The following is a 10,087-nucleotide window of genomic DNA, read 5'->3' on the forward strand; positions in this document are numbered from 1 at the left end:
TTTATTTGGATATTACATTACAGATTTCTCTGTGTTTTACAGTGAAAATATGTACCTAAAGTAATAAAAAAAACTCTCTGGATGCTAAAATGTAAACTTTTTTGGTTGCAAACACATAGTCTTTCTAGCATTAACTCCATCTAGATGGAGGCAGATGTGGATTACCACTTGAATTAGCACTTGAATTAACAAGGTACTGCGTGCAACATAGGCTATTGAGTATGTGTTGCTTGAATTAGGGTGCTTTAAAAACACTGGATATGTTGATTTTTGAAGCTAAAGGAGACATGTAAATGAGCCTAGTTTTTATTTCTTAAATACATGAATTCATGAATAATCAAGTTAATAAATGGGTATCTGTAACTGTTTACTGGCATAATTCTAAAGACGAAGGACTCTGGAATGAGATCACATGTATGACTCTATTAGTTTCTGAGTCTGTAAAATGGGAAATATCTGTCTAATCTATTTTCCCAAAGAGGTAACCTTAGGATACTAGTGACAGGAATTCATTTAACACAAATTGGCAAGAGAAGGGAGCAAAGATATTTGCAGGGGGCTGTGGTGCCTGAACCACGGAAGACAGCAACTTGTGGCAAAATTGAGTGAAAAGTTGGGCAGATTGACAAAGTAAGTTGTCATTCTCAAATGGGAAGGCAGAGAGCAAGCCTCTCTGTAGAGTTCAATGGATAACATGAAAGAAGATCACAGAACAACTAAGGATCTTCACAGCCTTTTTGGAATTCTACGATTTCCTGCTGTGGAACAGCAGGGCATTACTAAAGGTGCAAAATCAAAGGTGGTAACATCATGTAAGTAACTAGTTAATTCAAAACATCATAGTCATGACCTTGTTCATGAAAATCCTTAGCTTTACATACAAATGTTTTGCCTCCAAGACAATATGTTTCTTTCTTTTTCTTTTCCAGCTTGATGGTTTCTTCTTTATTGATGTGCCTCCTACCTTTCCCCCATAATTTAAGTCCCTTTCATCTACCTCCAAAAAAGAAGGTAGTGAAAGGAAGGGAATGGTTGGGTTCTGAGTCCTTTGGGCAGTTAGAAAGGGAAAGGAAACAAAACAATCACTGGATGTGACAGAGATTGACAATCAAGAAGTCTAAAGCAGAGTCAGAAATGTGGTAAGAGAAAGGGAAGAAAGGAGAGTTATGAGAGGCCACCTCCCCCATTAATCCTCCTGGTAAGAGGGGCTGGAGGAAAGCCTCAAACATTTGGAAGTGCGGGTCCTGAAGAAAGGAGGTGGTGGCTAAGCCTGAAGGAGGAGTAGGTCAAGGAAGGGGGGCCACCTCTCTCTTTGTAGAATGGGACCCCCCACCTCAGGGGAAGCAGATTCACAGACCCTAGACACTCTCATCACTGTAGGTGATGAATAGAAAGAAGTCTTCATGGTGTCCCTGGTATAGTTGACCCACTGTGGCACTGGTGGGTGGAATGACATTGTTGACAAAGAAAAACAAGACAGCCTCAACTCAGAGATGAATTTGCTCCCAGATCAAGAAGTAGAACTGACCAACCGTAGGGGCACCTGGGTGGCTCAGTTGGTTAAGGAACTAACGCATGATTTCAGCTCAGGTCATGATCTCACGGTCATGAGATCGAACCCCGCATTGGGCTCTACGCTCAGCAGGGAGTCTGCTTGAGATTCTCTCTCCCTCTGTCTCTGCCCCTCCCCCCCGCTTGCATGAGCTCTCCCTCTCTCTCTCTCTCTCTCAAATAAATAAATCTTAAAAAAAAAAAAAAGGAAGTGGAACTGACCAACTGTGAGATGAGAAGGTGTCAGATATTTCTTTCTGTCCAGGTCTCCTATCCGAGCTTTGGGAGCCTTTTCTACTATCATCAGATTCCAGTCCAGGTATTTTTTTCAGATCTTCTCACCTTCAGAGCAGCATTTCTTGTACAGATGCTCCTCTTTGTACGTGAACTTCATCCTCCCAGGAACTGGGCTGGACCAGGCTGAGCTGAGGGAACCTGGGGGGTGGGGTGGGAGTGGGGTGGGGTGGGAGTGGAGGGCCCCAAGACAATATGTTTCTAAGTTCACTGCAGATTACTCCTCACAATGCGCCAAAGGAAAATTCTTCTATGTTAAAAAAAAAAATGTGTAGCGAGGTATGATTGAGAGAGACCCTTTTGAGTACAGTCCCAAAAGACAGAGTTATTGATGTCAAAGCTCTGTGTAGACACAAGAAGACATAGTAAAATAATAATAATAACTCATTTTTTTCATTCGTGAGACACTTAACAGTAAATTGCTTACTTTTAAAGTATCCTGAAAATGTACAAAAGGGAAACTAGCTGAAAAAGTATCATCATTTATACCATACTGGAAAAAAAAAATCCAACTGGATTTGAAATGTTTAGCTCTTATGTGTGAATGCTACAGGAGAGTCTCACAAAGAGTAGAAAATATGATGTTCACTTTTCTGTTGTTTGTAGTGTAGCCATCAATGAAATAGGGAATAAAAGTGAATCAGAAGAAAAAGCATGCTATTCCATTCACTCATTCATTCATTCACATTTATTAGTGTTGCTTATATGTAACTTGTATCGGTTTGGAAGTTTTATTGCTTTGATTTGATTTTGTTTCATTTTAGTACTTCAGAGAAAAGTGTTTTGAGATTTCTTCTTCCTTCCTTTCTTTCTCCTTCCTTCCTTCCAGCCTTTCTCCTTTCCTCCCTTCTTTTCTTTCTAGAAATGTCTTCTTGTTTCTATCTCCCTTATAAAAATATGTTTTTAACTAAAAGCGAATAACAAGGAGACAGAATATGCAATGGGGAAAGAGACAGTCTTGTCAACAAATGGTGTTGGGAAAAGGGACAGCCACATGCAGAAGAATGAAACTGGACCAAAAATAAACTCAAAATGGATTAAGGACCTAAATGTGAGACTTGGACCATAAAATTCCTAGAAGAAAAGATAGGCAGTGATTTCTTTGACATCATCCATGGAAATATTTTTCTAGATATGTCTCCTCCAGCAAGGGAAACAAAAGCAAAAATAAACTATTGGGACTACATCAAAATAAAAGCTTTTTCCCAGTAAAGGAATCCATCAACAAAACCATAAGGCAACCTACCAAATAGGAGAAGATATTTGCAAATGATATATCCCATAAGAAGTTAATATCCAAAATATATAAAGAACTTATACAACTCAACACCCCAAAAATTGTCCAATTGAAAATGGGCAGAAAACATGCACAGACATTTTTCCGAAGGAGACATACATATGGCCAACAGACACATGAAAAGATGCTCAACATCACTCATCATCAGGAAAATGCAAATTAAAACCACAAGAAATATCACTTGATACCTATCGGAATAGCTAAAATTAAAAACACAAGAAATAAGAAGTTTTGGCAAAGGATGTGGAGAAAAAGGAACCCTCTGGCACTATTAGTAGGAATGCAAGTTGGTGCAGTCATTGTGGAAAACAGTATGGAGGTTTCTCAAAAAATTAAAATTAGAATTACCATAGGATCCAATAATTCCATTACTGGGTATTTACTCAAAGGCTATGAAAAACACTAATTTGGAAAGCTGCAGGCACCTCTATGTTTATTGCAACATTATTTTCAATAGGCAATATATGGAAGCAACCCAAGCATCCATCCATAGATGAATGGCTAAAGAAGATCTGAGATATATATATTTATACATATTGGAATTTCATATGTGTATATGGAATATATATATTTATATATATATAATGGAATATATATAATGGAATAATATAATATTATGGAATTTATATTTTCCATATTCCAAATTATTCCATATATATATATATCCCATTATATATTTATATAATGAAATATTACTCAGCCATAAAAAGAATGGAATCTTGCCATTTGCAACAACACAGATGGACCTAGAGGGTCTAATGCTAAGTGAAATAAGTCGGTCAGAGAAAGACAAACACCCTATGACTTCACACCTATGTGGAATTTATGAAACGAAGCCAACAAACAAAGGGGAAAAGAAAGAGGCAAACAAAAAAACAGACTTCTAATACAGAAAACAAACTGGAGGTCGCCAGAGGGGGGGTGGGGGGGAGGTGAGTGAAATAAATAAAGAGGATCAAGGGTAGGAAAAAAAAACCCAAAAAACAAAGAACATTAAAAACAAAATCTTTGGCATTTTATTTTTATTTGGAAAATTATTTCCATTGGATTGCTCACTGTGATGCTGTCTTTATTTTTTTTTTTTTTTAAGATTTTATTTATTTGAGAGAGAGAATGAGAGATAGCATGAGAGGGGGGAGGGTCCGAGGGAGAAGCAGACTCCCTGCTGAGCAGGGAGCCCGATGCGGGACTCGATCCCGGGACTCCAGGATCATGACCTGAGCCGAAGGCAGTGGCTTAACCAACTGAGCCACCCAGGCGCCCTGATGCTGTCTTTAAACATGGAAATAAATAATTTGTATTTTTATTTATTTTTATCCCTTCTCCATTTATAAGAAGGAATGTCTCCTGTCTGGCCGTAGGCATGTGTGTTTGCATGTGTGCGCGGGAGGGGCTGTCAGCAGCGCAACTGCTTTGGAAGCAGAGGTCACGGAACCAAGTGGATTTTGGCTTCTTTGAACTCAATATCTATTAAAATTCTCCAAAAAAATAAAGTTCTCAATGATATCAATAGATCCTTGGACACTACATTTTAATCATTCTCACATGCTTGAAAACATTATTTGTGATTATGAGATCTTATAGTTTTTCTGAAAAAAATAACAAACCTAACAAAATTATTTTATTATTTTTTTATGACCACAAATAAAAACCTGTCAACGTGTATGGTTTTTTCTTTTTTTTTTTGCATTTTTCCCACCCAAGTCTACATATAATTTTATATTCTGATTCTATTTTAATAGTTCAATAGGTTTTTTTCAGAGCAGTTTTAGTTTCACAGCAAAATTGAGCAGAAGGGACAGAGATTTCCTCTATTTCCCCAGTCCTACTAGTGCATGGCCTCCTCCGTTATCAATATTCCCCAGAATTTTAAAATTTGAGGGGCACCTGTGTGGCTCAGTCCGTTAAGCGTCTGACTCTTTTTTTTTTTTTAAGATTTTATTTATTTATTTGAGAGAGAGAATGAGAGATAGAGAGCACGAGAGGGAAGAGGGTCAGAGGGAGAAGCAGACTCCCTGCTGAGCAGGGAGCCCGATGTGGGACTCGATCCCGGGACTCCAGGATCATGACCTGAGCCGAAGGCAGTCGCTTAACCAACTGAGCCACCCAGGCGCCCTAAGCGTCTGACTCTTGATTTCATCTCAGGTCATGATCTCCGGGAGATGAGATCAAGCCCCGGATCCCTTTGCCTCTCCCCCACCCAAAAAATGAAAACAAAAAATAAATAAAATTTAATGTTCTATCATAAATATTCAAACACATTTCTGTTATATTTTAATTATTTTAACGGAAGTGTGCTCTTATACTAACTTTTGCACCATAAACTATTAAATCAATCCCTTATTTTTATATAAGGATTCTGCTATTATAAATAATACTAAATAATCATTTTGACATTTAATAACCTATTATTAAATTCCTTCCTAGGAATAAACTCTTATGAGTTTATATAAGATTCGGGCTGTGGTGAACATCTATTTGGCCCCATTATGTATGCAATTTTAGCAGAAGGATTCTATGACTATATATACACATGTAGCATTTTCTTTAAATAGACATAAATTAATTTTAATTTTGACTAATTCAGCAGATAATGTGGTCTTTTTAAGTGCATTTCAATTTTTGTATCTCCAATAACTCATTCAGAGAAACCATTTTCCAAATGTTACCTTATTTTATTAAAACAACAACAAAACAAGCAGACCAACCTACACCTTCAGAGGTTTTAAAAGTTATTAAATTTTGTGTATATATAAATGAATCTGTTATACTCTTAAATAATCTTATTTGTACAAGATATGGGTTTAAATATCAGATAAAAGCCAATGTAGAAATTGAAGGGAAGATAAAAGAACCAAATATGCAATACACAATTAGCTGTGGTCTATTGAAGAGAGAAGGCAACTGAGATCTCAGTAAAAGATTTGTATTTACTAAAAGATTCAATGAAGTTTCTAAAATATTCATAATTAATTCAATTTAGCATACCATTTCCTTGACTTTTCCTTCATATATGCCTGCCCTCCGGAACCTCTGGGTCACTCTATGTTTATTCTATCACCGTGAACGTCCTGCTTTACTCACGTGGCTTTTCACTGGATGGCCCTGGAATTAACACAAAAATAGTGCCATCAAGATTAAGGACAAAAAATGGAAAGCCTTATCTCGAACTATGTAAGAAATGCTTCAGACTGTCAACGACACACACACACACACACACACACACACACATGCACGCAACAGCTGCACAACAGTACAATTTCTCGAAGCAATATTTATAAATTATGCAGTGATAATTACAGTGGTAGTTGAGAAGAAAAAAAAAGAGAATAGCACCAGTCATAAAAGTGACAAGAGTAACATCAGAAGAATGTCGACAATTCTTAATAATTTCAGAAAACAAAACTATTGAATTTATTTATTAGTATGTTATAAAGCTGAAGGATATTTTAAAGCATTTTAGGGAAAGTTGGTTTTCTGCTTAAAAGAATATTGATTCTAGAAGTTTGTTTAATTATCCAGATTTTACATAACAAGAAATAACCAACTTACATTTTAATTGTCAAAATATATGTTTTTCTTGACTTTTAACAATAAAAAATATTGACATTGATTTTAATTGCCAGTGTGCTATAAAAGTATCAAGAAAAAGCTAAAACAGGGGCACCTGGGTGGCTCAGTTGTTAAGCGTCTGCCTTTGGCTCAGGTCATGATCCCAGGGTCCTGGGATCGAGCCCCGCATCGGGCTCCCTGCTCGGCGGGAAGCCTGCCTCTCCCTCTCCCACTCTCCCTACTTGTGTTCCCTCTCTCGCTGTGTCTCTCTGTGTCAAATAAATAAATAATATCTTAAAAAAAAAGAAAGAAAAAGCTAAAACAAATGGTTGGTTTTACACACCCTCTGACAACAGGACTCAACACACCAACTAGGAAAAAGCCAAACTAAAAACGGTCCTCTTGAACCTGCTCTGATGTTCATTAATTTTGGTGGAGTCAGGGAAGGAGAGAATTATGAGGCCCAGGGATTTGGGGGGTTAATGTGTTCTTCCTACTATCCCGGGCTTTATACTCAGTCTCATTATCCAAAGTGATTTGGTTAATGTCAAGAGTTATGAAGGAGCAAGAGAGAACATTCATGGATGGGTGGTTTAATACGGGGCTATGTGCCTATGTTATTTGTCAAACTTTCCATGGGTAAATATAAAGCATATGCATTAATAATGTCTAGTACTTGCTGTATCACTTTATTCTAAAGTATCAGATATGTTTGTTTATTCTCATAACTATATGTTCAAGCTTGATAGATTATAACGTAACTCTTGTTTTGGAGGTTTAAAGAGACATCCAGGCTAACTGTTTCAAGTTTAGACCTAATTGGTGTGTCAAATTTTACCTTTTTCAGAGAGCCCTGCCGCCCACCTTGGGCATTACACAATTATAGAGAAGCTAGTTTAAGACAAGACAAAGCACATCAAGGGAAGAAGAGATGGGGAAGAGAAGCAGATGGACCAAGGACCATTTCTTGGGGAATGCACGTAGTTAAGAGGCAGAAAGCATAAATATAACGTAAGATACAAGAGTTAGAAGGTGCTATAGATAAGGGAAAGGAATAGGATTACGTCTTCCAGTGAAGATAGGGTAAGGGGCAACAAAATCAGGGCAGGGTGCTCCTTAAGAATCGGAAGGCTTATCTAACAGAGAATGATGACAATATGCAGGAATACAAGGGCTCTTAGCACTAGGTCACAACTGACAGACCAACAAGGTTAGGGCCACAGAGTAAGTACTAGTGGTGTGTCCCAAGGTGAAGATCAGAAAGATTAAGGAAATAAACAAGTACAGATGGCTGTTCTACAGTCTCTGTGGCTAAAGACCACCAGGAACAAGGTTGAATGCAAAAATTTGGAGAAAATTCAAGTGGGCGTAAATGAAGATGACCCACTCTAGTTATTATTCTTGGTCTCTGCCCTGTTATAAATACTCATTGCAAACCCATCTTTCCAGAAGATAAATTAATTACATGACTATTTCATATTTGAACATATTGGGGAAAATAAAGATTATCTCTAAAAAGCTTTCCTAACGTACCGATATAGTATGAAATGAAAATCAAAAGGAAGTCAACATTTTTTTTTTCTATTCCTTTGATGGAGAGAGGGGGGGAAACAGAAGGCTTTGAGAAAGAAATGCTTTTACTGTTCAAAGGGGACTTGTTTAGGAAACTGAACACATTAGCATCTGACGCTTGAGCTTTCCTTTCAAAGTGAAATTAAGCTGAGTAATAATAATCTCCTCCCCTCTGACTTCTTTAAATAAATACATTCAAACATAAAACCTTGCACTGTGGCATGAGGCTTACAGCTAGCTTCTTTTACCTTTAATGAGACCGGGGCGAACCAAGGGGTAAGAATGATATGTTAATGAGAGGAGGAAGCCGAGACAGTCCCAGGATGTAAAGAACTTTTATTCTTCGAGACTGTGTAGAGAGTTTCCTTTACCTGTTAACCTCCCTGCATTTCTGTAGCACATAAAAGAACATATGGACTTCCAATTGTAAAGGCACTTTGACTTGGGTATTTATACTGGTTTGCCAGGAATTTACATTTCATGGAGGCAGAGTCAGCCCTGAGGGACTGTCTCCTCTGTCTCTCAGAATGTAAGGCCAAAGACATGCTTTGATCAGCTCCTCTCGCTCTGACACCTAGGATCCCTGGCAGCCCCCTCATTCCTGATGCCTACAGACTTGTTTATTCCCCTCCTTTCATTGAGAAATTTACTGCCTAGACTTGAGTCTCCCTCTCCAACCCACATTCTGTTTGCTATATTCCAACTACTCAAAGTAGACATCTCATGTTATTCTTATATAGAACTAATATTCACTTATATTGACTCATGTAGTTAAATAAAACAAAAAACTCACCAGTGTCTTTTGTGTCAAATCTACATTCTGAAACCATTTCCCCTGTTTCTGAAATGTGTCTGTCACAAGTTTCCTTTAATAAAAGTGTGTTGGTGATAGACACTTTTGGGTTTCAGATATCAAAACTTTTTAGATTTCGTTCCTGATTGGAATTTCGAAGTTTAAGTTGATGACTATTTTCTCATAGAACATTAAAACTATTATTTTACTGTTTCTCTGCATTTGTGCATGCTGTCAATGAGTCAGCTGTCAGCCTTATTGTTCTTTGTAGGTGATCTGTCTTCTCTCTCCATGAGTGTTTTTAATTTATTTTCTTTTTCCTTGAGCTTCTTTCATTTCAACGTGAAATGTCTAAGTGTGGATTTCCTTTTACTTGCAGTTCCATGCTTCCTGGATCTGAAGTTTGTGGTCTCCCTCTCGGTAAAACTCTCAGATGCTATTTCTTTGAATAGTGCCTCTTTTAAATTTGTTTCCCTTCTTTCCTTGTGGAAAGTTAATGAAGTATGTACTAGAATGTTCCTATTTTCTATGTTATTTTTAGCATTTCTCTCACAGTCCTGTATCCTTTTCTGTATTCTGATGGCTTCAGGGATCTCTCTCACTCTCTTATGTCTGATCTTGGGTTTCAATTTTTCAATTATAGTTCTCATTTAGAGGTATTCTTTTCATTATTTTCAAAACCTGTTGGTTTATGTCTTAAGTGTTGCTCCAATTTTCATGACTGTCTTTCTCAAAAACATATCAAATACGCTTATTTTGTATTCTGCGACTGGTAACTCCCCGACCAGAAGTCTGCGTGGGTGCGCCCTTCGCTCCGCGGTGGGTACCAGCTCTCACCCATGACACCACACTCGCTGACTGGGGTGTGGGGGTGTTTGCTAATCTTCCGCTGTGAGCCCAGATCTTCCCACTGCATCTGTGAAGATTCTTGGAGGCCTAGATTGAAGTTCGTTCGTTTGTTTGCTTTTCAAAAAGGAGTGCCTTTACTCCTGAAAATGCCTGAGGGTACTAACAACCTAAGCTCACTA

General features: G+C 37.7%; 1 pseudogene; it reads right to left on the minus strand.

Moving 5' to 3' along the window:
- Window positions 1-1,349: 1,349 nt before the first annotated feature.
- LOC114215877 (gamma-aminobutyric acid receptor-associated protein-like) lies at window positions 1,350-1,945 on the minus strand (annotated as a pseudogene).
- Window positions 1,946-10,087: the final 8,142 nt, after the last annotated feature.

This window comes from Eumetopias jubatus, unplaced genomic scaffold (assembly GCF_037043125.1).
Source record: "Eumetopias jubatus isolate StellerSeaLion01/CBP00866 unplaced genomic scaffold, mEumJub1_p1.0 scaffold_3, whole genome shotgun sequence".
NCBI classification, from domain to species: domain Eukaryota; kingdom Metazoa; phylum Chordata; class Mammalia; order Carnivora; family Otariidae; genus Eumetopias; species Eumetopias jubatus.